General features: G+C 37.4%; 1 protein-coding gene across 1 annotated transcript in view; it reads left to right on the top strand.

Moving 5' to 3' along the window:
- LOC105530375 overlaps nucleotides 1-17,971 on the top strand; it is a 196,397-nt gene that overhangs the window by 90,821 nt on the left and 87,605 nt on the right. The gene's annotated exons all lie outside the window — the stretch shown is intronic.

The following is a 17,971-nucleotide window of genomic DNA, read 5'->3' as shown; positions in this document are numbered from 1 at the left end:
TTCTCGACACCAATATATTTTTTTCCTGGCTGCTTGTACTTATTTTTTCTCTATCACTGTTTTTTAGGAATTCCATTATGATGTGTTCAGTGTGGCTTTGTTTGTGTTTGTCCTACTTGGATTCATTGACTTTATTGAATTTATGGATTTGTAGTTTTATCAAATTTAGATAATTTGGGGGCATTATTTCTTTAAATATTTTTTGCTGTTGTTCACCAGCTTTCTGGGACTACAATTACACATATACCAGGACTGCTTGATTTTGTTCCATACGTTACTGAGATTCTGCTAATGTTTTGGTCTTTTTTGTCTTTATGCTTTATTTTGGATAGTTTTTGTTTTGTTTTGTTTTTTGATGTTTCGCTCTTGTTGCCCAGACTGGAGTTCAATGGCGCAATCTCTGCTCACTGCAACCTCCGCCTCCCGGGTTCAAACGATTCTCCTGCCTCAGCCTCCCGAGGAGCTAGGATTACAGACGCACATCACCTTGCCCGGCTAATTTTTGTATTTTTGGTAGAGATGGGGTTTCACCATCTTGGCCAGGCTGGTCTTGAGCTCCTAACCTCGTGATCCACCTGCCTCGGCCTCCTAAAGTGCTGGGATTACAGGCGTGAGCCACCGCACCCGGCCTATTTTGGTTAGTTTCTATTGCTGAGTCTTCAAGTTCACTATGTTTTTTTCTTCTCAGGTGTCTAATCTGCTGTTAATTTCAAGTGTATTTTTTTTCCATATATTTTATTTTTCTTTTGGGAAGTTTCCTTTGACTGTTTCTCATAACCATTTTTCTTCTCTTCTCACTGTGTTCATTTTCCTTTGAATTCTTTAATACTTTTAACACGAATACCAAATGATTGCATTATTGTTGTGGAATATTTTTAGAAATTATATAAGTATATACCTTAAAAATAGAAAAAAATTATATTTGATCTTTCCTCATCCCTCATCTCTATCCTCCTAAATCTACCCCTGTCGGAGGTTGTTGGTAGCAGTAATATTTTGGTGTGCATGCCTAAAACTGTTTTCTATGCATTAACATACATATAAATGTTCTCAGTCAAATATATAATTACATAAAACATAAATGTGATCATCCCATATGCATATTGCTTTTCAGTTTGCTTTCATTTTTGCTCAAAAATATATTGTGAGGATCTCTTCTTCTTCTTCTTCTCCTTCTTCTCCTTCTCCTTCTCCTCCTCCTCCTCCTCCTCCTTCGTCTTCTTCGTCTTCTTCCTCTTCTTCCTCTTCTTCCTCTTCTTCCTCTTCTTCTTCTTCTTCTTCTTCTTTTCTTCTTCATGAAATCTCACTTTGTTGCCCAGGCTGGACTGTAGTGGCACCACCAAAGCTCACTGCAGCCTCAGTCTCTCAGGTTCATGTGATCCTCCTGCCTCAGCCTCCTGAGTAGCTAGGACCACAGGTGTGTGTTACCATGCTTGGATAATATAAAAAAATTTTTTGAGAGATAGGGTCTCACTATGGTGCCCAGACTTTTTCATGTTAATGTATGTAGATCAATTTTAACTACATTACCAATTTGTGTTTCCAGTTTTAAAAGTCATAATTTATTTAACCATTTACTTATTTAGATTATTTTCAAGTTTTCGCTCTTTCAAACAGTAATATACTGCCTTGTAAAATATCTTTGTAAATAGTTGCTACTATTATTTCCATTATAGTCCTAATAGTTAGCATTTGTTGTGTGGTTAGTGTTTGCCAAGTGCTATGCATAGGGCTTTACATGAACAATCTCATTTAATATTTACATGGTTCAGTAGGTTCTACTGTTATTATTACTACTATTATTTCCATATTGCAATGAAGTAGCTGATGCTTAGATTTAACTCAGTGCTACATATCTGGAAAATATTGGAATCAAGATGCAAAGCTAGAAAGACTTGATAATTTTTTCTTAATTAATAAACTATAACTTGTTTAGAATATTTTTTGGAAGCATAGATTCAAATAAGTGGAATTGCTGGATATGTATATTTTAAATTTTGCTAGTTATTTCCATATTTCCCTCCATAAAGACTAAGCCAGTGTTTATCCTCTCAAGCGTCAACCTCCCGTCTCTGTAAATGTATTGTAAGTTCCACTCCGCCATCTCTCCCAAATCTATCCTTTTCTTCAGAGGAAACTATGCACAGCGGTTTCATATTCATTCTTCGAGTTTTTTTATTTACATTTGCATGTATATATGTGTAATTTTATCGTTTTTTCAAATATAAACACATACTATTTTACAACTTAAATTCCTCATTTTAGAGCTATTTCTGTATTAGTACCTATAGTCCTTTATCATTCTTTTTAGCAGCTGTTTAGTGTTTCATTATATAGCTATACCATAACTTATTTTACCATTGCAATATTTAAGTAATATTTACACATTTAAGTAATTTCCAGTTTTTCAATATTATAAACACTGTAAGAGTTAACATACTATACGTTTATTCAATGAGTATTTATTGAGCTTTTGCTATTCAAGAGACACCATTCCACGTGGTAGAGATGCAGAAATGAATTAAACGTTAAAAACTCATCATCCACAGAGTTTTAATTTAAATAAAAGGACAAAATACAATAAAAAACTAATTAAAATATTTATATAGGATAGTAGATGGAATAAATATTGTAAAAAAAATCAAAGAATTCTATGAGTGGAGGCTGAGAGTTTTAAATAGACATCAGGGCAGTGATCACTCAGAAGGTAAGATTTGAGAGCAAAGTCTTGAAGGAGCTAAGTGTAGGAGCCATGTCTACAGCTTGAGAAAGAGCATTTCAGGCAGAGAGAAGAACAGATGCTAGGACTTGAGATGAGATCACGTATCAGTTCACTGTTGCACTGCTGTAAAGAAATACCTGAAACTGGGTAACTTACAAAGAAAAAAGTTTTAATTGGATCATGGTTTTGCAGGCTGTGCAGAAAGCATGGCTGGTAAGTCCTCAGGAAACTTTCTATCATGGCAGAAGGGGAAGAGAAGGAGGAACATCCTACATGGCCAAAGCAGGAGGAAGAGAGTGAAGGGGGAGGTGCTACAAACTTTTAAACAACCAGATCTTACAAGAACGCATTTGTTATCATGAGAACAGCAAGGGGAAATCGGTCCTGATGATCTAATCACCTCCCACCAAGCCCCTCCTCCAACACTGAGGATTAAATTCCACATGAGGTTTGGGCAGGGACACAAATCCAAACCATATCAGATCATGTGTAGCATTTGCAAAGAAAAAAAAAGAAGAAGAAGAAGAAGAAAGATGAACATGAGTGTGCTTGGAGGACAGTGAAAAAGAGAAACCAAGAGATGGAAAGAAGTGATGAGCTCAGAGAGGTTACATGGGTCCAGGCTCTTAGAAGCTGCTGTAGGGACTGGGCATGATGGCTCACACCTGCAATCCTAGCACTTTGGAAGGCCGAGGTGGGTGGATCACTTGAGGTCAGGAGTTTGAGACCAGCCTGGCCAACATGGTGAAACGCCGTCTCTACTAAAAATACAAAAATTAGCCTGGTGAGGTGGTGGGAGCCTGTAATCCCAGCTACTCAGGAGGCCGAGGCACGAGAATCTCCTGATCCTGGGAGGCAGAGGTTGCAGTGAGCCGAGATTGTGCCATTTTACTCCAGCATGGGTGAAAGAGCAAAACTACATCTTAAAAAAAAGAAGAAGAAGAAGTTGTAAAGTTGTAAGGATGTTAGCTTTACCCTCAGTTTGCTGGGAAGCCACTGGAGGACATTAAAGCAGAGGTATGTGACATGATCTTTCTTAGGTTTTCAAAGGATCAATCTGGCTACCTTTTCAAAGAGATTAGGGAGCCCGAGTGCAACTAGGGAGACGAGATAGGAGATTATTACAATACTTCAGCTGAAGGATGATGAAAGTTTGAACCATGGTGGAATAATGGAGACAATGAGAAGTGTTTGGACCATACATATACAAGCATACCTAATTTTATTGTGCTTCACTTTATTGTGCTTTGCATATATATATATATTTTTTTTATAAAGTGAAGGTTTGTGGCAACCCTGTGTTGAGCAAGTCTATCAGCACTATTTTTCCAAGAGTGTGTGCTCACTTTGTGTCTCTGGGTCACGTTTTCAAAATTCCCACAATATTTCAAACTTTATTATTATTGCATCCGTTATGGCAATCTATGATCAATGATCTTTGATGTTGCTATCTAATTGTTTTGAGGCGTCACAAACTGAGTCCATATAAGACGACAATATTAATTGAGAAATGTGTGTGTTCTGACTATTCCACCAACCAGTTGGTCTCTCTCCCTCTGAGGGAACCTCTCTATTCCCTGAGACACAATGATACTGAAATTAGACCAAATAATTACCTTAACAACGGCCTCTAAGTGTTTAAGTGAAAGAAAGTGTCCCGTGTCTCTCACTTTAAATCAAAACCTAGAAATGATTAAGTTTAGGGATGAAGACCTGTCAAAAGACAAGATGGGCCAAAAGCCAGGCCTCTGGCATGCAACAGTTAGTCACGTAGTGAACGCAAAGGAAACGTTCTTGAAGGAAATTAAAAGTGCTGCTCCAATGAACACACAATTAAAAATGCAAAACAACCTTATTGCTGATATGAAGAAAATTTGAGTGATTTGGGCAGAAGATCAAATCAGCCCCCAAATTCTCTTAAGTTAAAGTTTATTCCAGAGTAAGGCCCTAACTCTCTTTAATTCTCTAAAGGCTGAGAGAGGCAAGGAAGCTAGGCTGCAAAAGAAAAGTTTGATGCTAGCAGAAGTTGTCTCCAGGGGGTTAAAGAAAATAGCTGTATCCATAACATAAAAGTACAAGGTGATGCAGCAAGTATAATGTAGAAGCTGCAGCACATTATCCAGATGTAGCTTAGATCATTGATGAAAGTGGTTACACTAAACAACAGATTTTTTATGTAGATGAAATGACCAACTATTGGAAGAAGATAGCATCTAGGACCTTCATGGATGTACTAGTGCGTTCTCACACTGATAATAAAGACATATCTGAGACTGGGCAATGTATAAAGGAAAGAGGTTTAGTTGACTCACCGTTCAGCATGACTGGGGAGGCCTCAGGAAATTTATAATCATGGCACAAGGAGAAGCAAACACGTCCTTCTTCACATGGTAGCAGGAAGGAGAAGTACAGAGTGAAGAGGGGAAAAACCCCTTATAAAACCATCAGATCTTGTGAGAACTCACTCACTATTACAAAAACAGCATGGGGGGACTGCCCCCATGATCTAATCATCTCCCACGAGGTCCCTCCCCCAACACATGGGGATTATCATTCAGATTATAATTCAAGATGAGATTTGGGTGGGGACACAGAGTCAGACCATATCAGTAGGTAAAGAGGAGAAGTCAGTATCTGGCTTCAAAGGTCAAATGACAGGCTGAATTGCTTGTTAGGGGTTAATGCAGCTTGTGACTTTTACTTAAACCCAGTGTTTGTTTACCATTCCAAAAATCCTAGGCCTCTTAAGAATGATGCGAAATCTGCTCTGCATATGTACTATAAATGGAGCAACAAAGTCTGAGTGACAGCACATCTGTTTACAGCATGGTTTACTAAATATTTAAACCCACTCTTGAGACATACTTTTCAGAAAAGAAAAAATTCCTTTCAAAATATTGCTGCTCATTATATTCCCAATAGCCAAGACATGGAATCCACCTAAATGCCCATCAATGGTAGACTGGATAAAGAAAATGTGGTCCATATACACCATGGGACACTGTGCAGCCATAAAAAAGAATGAGATCGTGTCCTTTGTAGGATCGTGGATGGAGCTGGAAGCCATTATTCTAAGCAAACTAACGCAGGAACAGAAAACCAAATACTGTATGTTCTCACTTGTAAGTGGGAGCTAAATGATGAGAACACATGGACACACAGAGAGGAACAACAGGCACTGGGGCCTACCTGAGGGTGGAGGGTAGGAGGAGAAAGAGTGTCAGAAAAAAAAATAACTATTGGGTACAATGCTTAGTACCTGGATGACAAAATAATCTGTATTACAAACCCCTGTGGCATGAGTTTACATACATAACAAACCTACACATGTACCCATGAACCTAAAATAAAAGTTCTAAAAATATATATTAATGCCCATTGACAGTGTACCTTGTCACCCAAGAGTTCTGATGAAGGTGGACCAGGAATTTGTGTTTTAATGCCTGCTAGTACAACATCTATTCTGCAGCCCAGGGATCAAACAGTAATTTCAGTTTCCAAGCCTTACTATTTAATAAATATATTTCATAAAGCTATATAGCTGCCAATTCCTCTTAACAGGATTTTGGAAGAAGTTAATTCCAACCTTCATGGATGACTTTGAGGGGTTCAAGAGTTTAAAAAAGAAAGTAATACAGATGTGGTGAAAATAGCATGAGAACTAGAATTAGAAGTGAAGCCTGAAGATGTAACTGAACTGACGCAATCTCATGATGTATCTTGAATAAATGAGGAGTTGCTGCTTACAAATGACCAAAGAAAATGGTCTCTTGAGATGCAATCTACTTGTGATGAAGATGCTGTTAACATTATTGAAATGACAACAGGGGACTTAGAATATTCTATAAATTTAGTCGATAAAGCAGTGGCAGAATTTGAGAGGAATTTCTCAAATTTTGAAAGACTTTCTAGTGTGAATAAAATGCTATCAAACAGTGTCACATGCTACAGGGAAATATTTCATGAAAGGAAGAGTCCATCGATGGAGTAAACTTCATTTTTTTTCTTCTTTTTTAAAATTGCCACAGCCACATCCACCTTCAGCAACCAACATCTTTATAAGTTACGAGGCACCAACACTGAGGGAAGACCCTCCACTAACAAAAAGGTTACGACTGACTAAAGACTCAGATGATTGTTAGCATTCGTATCAATAAAGTATTTTTCAATTAGGACACGTAAATGTTTTAGACATATAATGCTGTTGCATAGTTAATACACTGCAGTATAATGTAAGCATAATTTTTATATGTATCAGGAAGCCAAAAAAGTCATGTGACTTTCTTTAATCGTGATATTTGGTTTATTGAAGTGGTCTGGAACTGAATCTACATGCCTGTACTTTGAAGGTAGTGCCAACAGGATTTGCTGCTGAAGTAGATATGAAGTGTGAGAGAAAGCAAGGAATAAAGAATGACTCCAGTGTTTCTGATGAAATTTCCATTCCTACGGTCTAAATGTTTGTGTCCCCCAAAATGTATATGTTGAAGCCTAATCCCCAGTGCAATCGTATTAAGAAATGGGGCCTTTGGGAGGTTACCAGGTCATGAGGGCAGAGCCCTTATGAGCAGAATTGGCACCCTTGTAAAGAAAGGTCCAATGGAGTTTGTTTGTCTTTTCTACCATATGAGGATGCAGTGAGAAGGCAACATCTGTGAATCAGAGAGTGAGCCCTGACCAGATGCCAAGGATACTGGTGCCTTGTTTGTGGACTTTCAAACAAAATAAATAGCTGTTGTTTATAAGCTACCCAGTTTAATGATTTTGTTATAGCAGCCTGAATGGACTAAGATACCCATTAGCTGAGATATGGAAGACCATTGGGAAGAACAGCTTTGGGGATGTAAGTTTGATTTTTGAATGATAAATATGAGATGAGTATTACTCATATAATTAGCGCTGTTATAAATATAAATATGGAGTTTAGGCAAGAAGTATGTACTGGAAGTTGTCAAAATGTATTTATTTTTTGTATATGTATGTCTAATTGTTCCAAACTCAATTGTTGAAAAGGCTATATTTTGTCATATAATGTTTCCTTACATTTTGATCTATAATCAGTTGTCTGTATAGGCATGTATGTGTGGATCTCTTTCTGAACTCTATTCTGTTCCATAGATATAGTTCTATCAATGGAATAGAAATACCAATACCACACTTTCTTAATTATATTAAGTAAGAGTAGTTGTTATTAAGCAAGAATTGTATTAATTTCACGCAGAGAAGACTTCAAAGCAAGAACAGTTATCAGGGGAAAAGAGGGACATTATATAATGATAAACAGGTCAATTCTCCAAGATAATATAACAATCCTTAATGTGTATGCATGCATCTAATGACAGAGCATCAAAATATGTGAGGCAAAAACTGGTAGAACTGCCAGGAGAAATAGATGAATTTACTATTATACTCGGAGGCTTCAACACCCCTTTATGAAAAATGGACAGATATAGCAGGCAGAAAAACAGTAAGAACATAGTTGAACTCCACAAAACTATTAATCAAGTGAATATAATTGATGTCTATAACTACTTCGTTCAAAAACAGAAGAATACACATTCTTTTTAAGTTTACGTGGAAATTTCACCAAGATAGATCACATTCTGGGCCATAAAACACACCTCGACTGATTTAAAAAGAATAGAACTCATACAATGTTTGCCCTCAGGCTACAAAGAGACCAAAGTACAATTTATTTTTTTTTTTTTTTTTTTTTTTAGACGAAGTCTTGCTCTGTCACCAGGCTGGAGTGCAGTGGTGTGATCTCGGCTCACTGCAACCTCCGCCTCCCGGGTTCAGGCCATTCTCCTGCCTCAGCCTCCCGAGTAGCTGGGACTACGGGTGCGACACCACACCCAGCTAATTTTTGTATTTTTAGTAGAGATAGGGTTTCACCGTGTTGGCCAGGATAGTGTTAATCTCTTGAACTCGTGATCTGCCTGCCTTGGCCTCCCAAAGTGCTGGGATCATAGGCATGAGCCATTGCGCCCAGCCTAAACTATAATTTAATAACAGAAAGATAATTGGAAAATCCCAAAATACATAGAGAGTAAGCAAAACACTTCTAAATAACACATGGGTCAGAGAAAAAATCTCAAGAGAAATTTAAAAACATTTTGAACTAAATGAAAATGGAAGCACAATTTATCAAACTTTGTGGGATTCAGTGAAAGCAGTACTTAGAGCAAAACCTACAGCATACGTTCGAAAAGTAGAAAGATCTGAAATCAATCATTTATGTTTTCACCATAAGAAACTAGAAAAAAAGAGCAAATTAAATTCAAAGTAAGCAGAAAAGTAATAATAAAAATCAAAATATAAATCAATGAAATTGAAAATAGGAAATTAATAGAAAAAAATCAGTGAAACCAAAAACTGATTCTTTGAAAAGAGCAATGTAATTGATAAGCCTCTCGTCATGCTCACTGAGACAAAAGAGAGGACACAAATTACTAATATCAGAAATGAAAGAGGATCCCTACAGACCCTATGGTCATTAAATGGATAATCCAGTAGGTCATTAAATGGATAATCAAGGAATACTATGAACAACTCTCTGCTCACAAAATTGATAACCTAGATGAAATGGACCAATTTCTTAAAAGACACAATCTGCCAAAACTTACACAAGAAGAAATAGTCTGAATTAGCCTATAGCTACTAAAGAAATGGTGTCAAGAATTAATAACCTTCCAAAACATAAATCACTAGGCTCAAATGGGTCCACCAGTGAGCTCTACAAAACATTTAAGGAAGAAATTATACCAATTCTCTGCAATCTCAGATGATAGAGGTAGAGGGAATACTCTCTAACTTATTCTATGAGGCCAATATTACGCTAATACCAAACCAGACAAAGACATCACCAGAAAAAAGAACTACAAATATTTCTCATGAACATAGACACAAAAAGCTTGAAGAAAATATCAACAAATCAAATCATACGATGTATAAAAATAATACACCATGACCAAGTAGGATTTGTCCTAGGACTGCATGGTTGGTTCAACATTTGAAAATCAATTAATGTAATCCATTACATCAACAGGCTAAAACAGAAATACCATATGATTATATCAATAGATGCAGAAAAAGCATTTGACAAATCCAACACCCATTCATTATAAAATCTCTCATTAACTAGGAATAGAGGGAAACTTCTTCAACTTCATAAAGTATATCCACAAAATGCTAAGAAGTAGCATCATATTTGATGGTGAGAAAATAGAAACTTTTCCAGTACAATCAGGAACAGGGCGAGCATGTTTCACCTTTCCTTTTCAGTATCTTCCTAGAAGTCTAAACCAATGCAACAAGATGAGAAAAGGAAATAAAACTTATATAAATTGGGAAGGAAGAAATAAAACTGTCTTTCAAGATGCCATAATCATCTATGTAGAAAATCAAGAATCGACAAAAAAAATTCCTGGAACTAAGCAATGATAGCAAGGTTGCCATAAACTTTGGCTGGGGATCTTGATAATGGAACATGCTATGCCTGTATAGAGGCAAAGGTAACATGGAAATTTTCTGTACTTTCCTCTTACTTTTGTTGTCAACCTAAAACCACTCTAAGTCTTTAATTTAAAAAAGTTGACAACTGCACCACCAACGACTGAAATAACTATGTTTGGAGACCACAAACCCAAAGCATTGTATGCAGATATTTGTTTCACTTTTATTGAGGTCTAATTGACCAATAAAAATTGTATATTTTAGCTCTGCAACATGGTGTTTTGATGTACATGTACATAGTGAAGTGATTACCATAATCAAGCTAATTAACATATCCATCTCCTCACATAGTTACCTTTTCAACTTTTTTTTTTTTTTTTGCTTGTGGTGAAAACACTTCAGATCTACTCTCTTAGCAAATTTCAAGTTTATTATTATTATTATTATTATTGTTAATTTCTTTTTAAGACAGGATCTCACTTTGTTGCCCAGGATGGAGTAGAGTGGCGAGATCACAGCTCACAGCAGCCTCAACCTCCCAGGCTCAAGTGATTCTCCTACCTTAGCCTCCTGAGTAGCTGAGACTACAGGTGTGCACCACTACATACGCAGCTAATTTTTTAAAAAATTTATTTTGTAGACATGGAGTCTCACTATGTGGCCCAGACTGGCTTCAAACTCCTGACCTCAAGCAATGCTCCTGCTTCAGCCTCCCAAAGTGCTGGGATTACAGGACTGAGCAACTGTGCCCGGCATGTAATTATTATTAACTGTAATCACCATGCCGTACATTAGATCTCTGGAACTTATTCATCTTTAATAACTGAAACTTTGTACCCTTTGGTCAACATCTCCCTATTTCCCCCACTCTCCAAGCCCCTGGGCAACCATATTCTACTCTCTACTTACGTGAGTTCTAGTTTTTAGACTCCACATATATGTGAGATAATGCAGTTTTCTTCCTTCTACATCTGGCTTATTTCACTTAACGTGATGTTCTCCAGATTTATTCACATTTTCTCAAATGGCAGAATTTCCTTCATCTTTTTTTAAGCTGAAAATTTCTATACAAAAGGATTAAACCAAGTAAAAACCAGTCCTGCTTGTATTATTACCTATATACTAGAGTCTTTCTCAATAAAGTCAGTATTTATTGCATTTTTTGATGGTTAATGATGTTGAACAATTTTCATTGCTTTTGCCATTTTCAGTTAAATATATGTTCATGTCTTGCCTATTTTCTAATTGGATTTTTGAGAGTCCTATGTATATTTTGTATACACATATTCATGTATGCTATATATATTCTGTGTATACATATGAATGTATGTATATTTATAAAAATCCTTTGTTGGATAAGTGGTTTACAAAATTTTTTCAATGTGTAGCTTGCATTTTTATTGCCTTCTCAGGGATTTTTAAGCACAAAAGTCGTAAATTTTGATGAAGTAAAAATTGTTAACTTTTTCTTTTGTGAATCGTGCTTTTGGTGTCAAATTTAGGAACTGTTTGCCAAGCCCTGTGTACCAATGTTTTTATTCTATGTTTTTGTCTTAAAGTTTATAAAATTTTCCATGTTCATTTAAGAGTGTGATCAGTTTTGAGTTAATGTTTGCAAAAAATGTGAACTTTAGGTCGAAGTTTAATTTTCCTATGGAAGATAACTTTGAGGGAGCTTTTAAATTAGGAATCTAATTTCTTTAATGGATTATAAGACTATTCAGATTGTTTATTTCAACTCAACTCATTGACTGAATTTTTGATATTTTGTAGTTTTCAAGGAATTAGTCCATTTGGTTTAAGTTGTCAAATTTATATGAGTGTAAAGTTGTTTATATTCCCTTATTATCTTGGCTTCAGGATCTGTAGTGATATACCCTGTTTTATTATTGATAGTTGTAATTTGTGTCTTTGGTTTTTTATTCTTCATCAGTCTTGTTAGAAGTTTTTTTAAAGAACTAGTTTTTTCATAAATAATTGTTTTCTTATTTTCAATTTCATTGATTTCTGTTGTTTCATTCTTTATGTTTGTGCTGGATTTATTTTGCTATTTTTTTTCTAGTTTCATGAAGTAGGAGCCTAAATTATTGATTTAAGACCTTTATTGTTTCTAGCAAAAATATCTAGTTCTCTAAGTTGCCCTCTCAGTACTGCTTCAGCTGTTTCCTACAAATTTTGATATATTGCATTTTCAATTTTATTCACTTTTATAGGCCACTATTACACTGATACAACAATTACACAAAAAGTACAAAAAAACCCGCACCAAAACTGTAAGTGTATCACAGATTATTAGCAAACTGTGTCCATCATGTAAAAAAATAATTATAAATCATGATCAAGTAACATTTACTCTAGGTATAAAAGATGTACTCAAAATTCAAAAATCAATCAATGTAATCTACCATATCAGCAGGTCAGAGAAGAAATATATAATTTAAGAAACGCATAAGTAAACAAGATAGTCTATTATGTTCACCCATTCTGATATTCTTTTCTTTCAGAAGTTTAAACTCTCTTATATCACAATTTCTTTCAGTTTAGACATCTTCATAAAACCATTTCTAATGGTAACTTTTTTTGGGTAGGGACCAGATTCTTAGCTTTCCTGACTGAGAATGTCTTTATTTCACCTGTATTTCTAAAGAGTATTTTCATGTGATACTGAATTTGTGGATAACCGGCCCCTTCTGGCACTGTTAGGTGGGAGTGGAGGCTCTAATCACTGCCAAACCCTGCTGATGTTACCCTGGTAGGGGATGTGAGCACTGTCTGCCTATGCTGAGCAGAGGATGAAATAACAGCTCCCTGCTCAGGCCCCACTGAAATCAGGGTGGGGATGCAGATTTTCCACTGTGAAGATTGGTGGGATTGCTGGATCGTATGGTAAGATTATGATTAACTTTATAAGAAACTGCCAAAGTGTTTTATAAAGTACTTGTGCTCTTTTGCATTTCCACCTGCCCAGCATGAGAGTTTTGGTAGCTCCACATTCTCACCAACACTTGTAATACCACTTGGATTTCTGTATACTAGATTTAAAAATAAGTTACAATGTTACTCTTAAAATTAAATGTTAAAATTAATTAATTAACATTTCAACAATAAGAAACTAAGAAAAGCAATACTTGATCTCTTTAATGCCTTCTAGTGTCCCTTGGTAGTAGTATTCTTTCAGAGAAAAAAGAAATAAAAACAAACAGGAAGAAATCTCTTAGACCTATTTTCATAACACCTGTCCCCCTTTTTAAACACAATCAGGGAACTCTCGGAGCCACGATGGCCAAATAGGAACAGCTCCAGTTTACAGCTCCCAGCGTGAGTGACTCAGAAGATGGGTGATTTCTGCATTTCCAACTGAGGTACCAGATTCATCTCACTGGGACTTGTTGGACAGTGGGTGCAGCCCACAGAGTGTGAGCCAAAGCAGGGCGGGGCATCGCCTTGCCTGGGAAGCACAAGTGGTGAGGGAATTCCCTTTCCTAGCCAAAGGAAGTTGTGTCAGATGGTACCTGGAAAATTGGGACACTCCCACCCTAATACTGTGCTTTTCCAATGGTCTTAGCCAACAGCACACCAGGAGATTATATCCCGTGCCTGGCTCATTGGGTCCCACACCCACAGAGCCTTGCTCACTGCTAGCACAGCAGTCCAAGATTGGACTATGAGGTGGCAGTGAGGCTGGGGGAGGGGTGCCTGCCATTTCTGAGGCTTGACAAGGTAAACAAAGCATCCAGGAAGCTCGAACTGGGTGTAGCCCACCATAGCTCAAGGAGGCCTGCCTGCCTTTGTAGACTTCACCTCTGGGGGCAGGGCATAGCTGAACAAAAGGCAGCAGAAACTTCTGCAGACTGAAACATCCCTGTCTGACAGCTTTGAAGAGAGTAGTGGTTCTACCAGCACAGAGTTTGAGATCTGAGAATGGAGACTGACTCCTCAAGTGAGTTCCTGACCACTGAGTAGCCTAACTGGGAGACACCTCCCAGTAGGGGCTGACTGACACCTCATACAGCCGGGGGCCCCTCTGAGACGAAGCTTCCAAAGGAAGGATCAGGTAGCAACATTTGCTGTTCTGCAATATTTACCATTCTGTAGCCTCCGCTGGTGATACCCAGGCAAGCAGGGTCAGGAGAGGACCTCCAGCAAATGCCAACAGATCTGCAGCTGAGGGTTCTGACTGTTAAAAGGAAAATTAACAAACCGAAAGAAATAGCATCAACATCAACAAAAAGGAGATGCACACCTAAACCCCATCTGTAGGTCACCATCCTAAAAGACCAAAGGTAGATAAAACCACAAAGATGGGGAGAAACCAGAGCAGAAACTCTGAAAATTCTAAAAATCAGAGTGCCTCTTCTCCTTCAAAGGATTGCAGCTCCTCACCAGCAATGGAACAAAGCTGGATGGAGAATTACTTTGACAAATTGACAGAAGTAGGCTTCAGAAGATCGGTAATAACAAACTTCTCCGAGCTAAAGGAGGATGTTTGAACCCATCGCAAAGAAGCTAAAAACCTTGAAAAAAGATTAGACGAATGGCTAACTAGAATAAACAGCATAGAGAAGACATTAAATGACCTGATGGAGCTGAAGACCATGGCACGAGAACTACGTGATGCATGCACAAGCTTTGGTAGCCTATTCAATCAAGTCGAAGAAAGGGTATTGGTGATTGAAGATCAAATGAATGAAATGAAGTGAGAAGAGAAGTTTAGAGAAAAAAGAGTAAAAAAAACAAACAAAGCCTCCAAGAAATTTGGGACTAGGTGAAAAGAGCAAATCTACATTTGATTGGTGTACCTGAAAGTGATGGGGAGAATGGAACCAAGATGGAAAACATTCTTCAGCATATTATCCAGAAGAACTTCCCCAACCTAGCAAGGCAGGCTAACATTCAAATTCAGGAAATACAGAGAACGTCACAAAGATATTCCTCAAGAAGAGCAACCCCAAGACACATAATTGTCAGATTCACCAAGGTTGAAATGAAGGAAAAGATGTTAAGGGTAGTCAGAGAGAAAGGTCGGGTTACCCACAAAGGGAAGCCCATCAGACTAACAGCGGATCTCTCAGCAGAAACTCTACAAGCCAGAAGAGAGTGGGGGCCAATATTCAACAGTCTTAAAGAAAAGAATTTTCAACCCAGAATTTCATATCAAGCCAAACTAAGCTTCATAAGTGAAGGAGAAATAAAATCCTTTACAGACAAGCAAATGCTGAGAGATTTTGTTACACCAGGCCTGCCTTGCAAGAGCTCCTGAAGGAAGCACTAAACATGGAAAGGAACAACCAGTACCAGCCACTGCAAAAACATGCCAAATTGTAAAGACCATCAATGCTAGGAAGAAACTGCATCAACTAACGAGCAAAATAAGCAGCCAACATCGTAATGACGGGATCAAATTCACACATAACAATATTAACCTTAACTGTTAATGGGCTAAATGCCTCAAATAAAAGACAGACTGGCAAATTGGATAAAGAGTCAAGACCCATCAGTGTGCCATATTCAGGACACCCATCTCACGTTCAGAGACACACATAGGCTCAAAATGAAGGGATGGAGGAAGATCTACCAAGCAAATGGAAAACAACAACAAAAAAAAGCAGGGTTTGCAATCCTAGTCTCTGATAAAACAGAGTTTAAACCATCAAAGATCAAAAGAGACAAAGAAGGCCATTACATAATGGTGAAGGGATCAATTCAACAAGAAGAGCTAACTATCCTAAATATATATGCACCCAATACAGGAGCACCCAGATTCATAAAACAAGTCCTTAGAAACTTACAAAGAGAGTTAGGCTCCCACACTATAATAGTGGGAGACTTTAGCACCCCCCTGTCAACATTGGACACAGCAATGAAAGAGAAAGTTAACAAGGATATCCAGGACTTGAACTCAGCTCTCCACCAAGTGGACCTAATAGACATCTACAGAAATCTCCACCCCAAATCAACAGAATGTACATTGTTCTCAGCACCACATCACACTTATTCCAAATTTGACCACATAATTGGAAGTAAACCATTTCTCAGCAAATGTAAAAGAACAGAAATTATAACAAACTGTCTCTCAGACCACAGTGCAATCAAACTAGAACTCAGAATTAAGAAACTCACTCAAAACCTCACAACTCCATGAAAACTGCACAACTTGCTCCTGAATGACTACTGGGTAAATAACGAAATGAAGGCAGAAATAAAGATGTTCTTTGAAACCAAAGAGAACAAAGGTACAACATACCAGAATCTCTGGGACATATTTAAAGTAGTGTGTAGAGGGAAATTTATAGCACTAAATGCCCACAAGAGAAAGCAAGAAAGATCTAAAATCGGCACCCTAACTTCACAATTAAAAGAACAAGAGAAGCAAGAGCAAGCACATTCAAAAGCTAGCAGAAGGCAAGAAACAACTAAGATCAGAGCAGAACTGAAGGAGATAGAGACACACACAAAAAAAACCCTTCAAAAAAATCAGTGAATCCAGGAGCTGGTTTTTTGAAAGGATCAACAGAATAGATAGACTGCTAGCAAGACTAATAAAGAAGAAAAGAGAGAAGAATCAAACAGATGCAATAAAAAATGATAAAGGGGATATCACCACCAATCCCACAGAAATGCAAACTACCATCAGAGAATACTATAAACACCTCTGTGAAAATAAACTACAAAATCTAGAAGAAATAGATAAATTCATGGACACATACACCCTCCCAAAACCAAACCAGGAAGAAGTTTAATCCCTGAATAGACCAATAACAGACTCTGAAATTGAGGCAATAATTAATAGCCTACCCACCAAAAAAAGTCCAGGACCAGACAGATTCACAGCCGAATTCTACCAGAGGTATAAAGAGAAGCTGGTACCATTCCTTCTGAAACTATTCCAATCAATAGACAAAGAGGGAGTCCTCCCTAACTCATTTTATGAGGCCAGCATCACCCTGATTCCAAAGCCTGGCAGAGACACTACAAAAAAAGAGAATTTTAGACCAATATCCCTGATGAACATCAATGCAAAAATCCTCAATTAAAATACTGGCAAACCAAATCCAGCAGCACATCAAACAACTTATCTACCACGATCAAGTTGGCTTCATCCCTGGGATGCAAGGCTGGTTCAAAATACGCAAATCAGTAAACATAATCCATCATATAAACAGAACCAAAGACAAAAACCACATGACTATCTCAATAGACGTACAAAAGGCCTTTGACAAAATTCAACAGAACTCTCAATAAACTAGGTATTGATGGAATATTTTTCAAAATAATAAGAGCTATTTATGACAAACCCACAGCCAATATCATGCTGAATGGGCAAAAATTGGAAGCATTCCCTTTGAAAACTGGCACAAGGCAGTGATGCCCTCTCTCACCACTCCTATTCAACATAGTGTTGGAAGTTCTGGCCAGGGCAATCAGGCAGGAGACAGAAATAAAGGGTATTCAAGTAGGAAAAGAGGAAGTCAAATTGTCCCTGTTTGCAGATGACATGATTGTATATTTAGAAAACTCCATCATCTCAGCCCAAAATCTCCTTAAACTGATAAGCAACTTCAGCAGTCTCAGGATACAAAATCAATGTGCAAAAATCACAAGCATTCGTATACACCAATAACAGACAAACAGGGAGCCAAATAATGAGTGAACTCCCATTCACAATAGCTTCAAAGAGCATAAAATACCTAGGAATCCAACTTACAGGGGATGTGAAGGACCTCTTCAAGGAGAACTACAAACCACTGCTCAATGAAATAAAAGAGGACACAAACAAATGAAAGTACATTCCAT

This window comes from Mandrillus leucophaeus, unplaced genomic scaffold (genome assembly GCF_000951045.1).
Source record: "Mandrillus leucophaeus isolate KB7577 unplaced genomic scaffold, Mleu.le_1.0 Scaffold816, whole genome shotgun sequence".
Taxonomy (NCBI): Eukaryota; Metazoa; Chordata; class Mammalia; order Primates; family Cercopithecidae; genus Mandrillus; species Mandrillus leucophaeus.
This window is presented reverse-complemented; position numbering and strand designations above follow the sequence as displayed.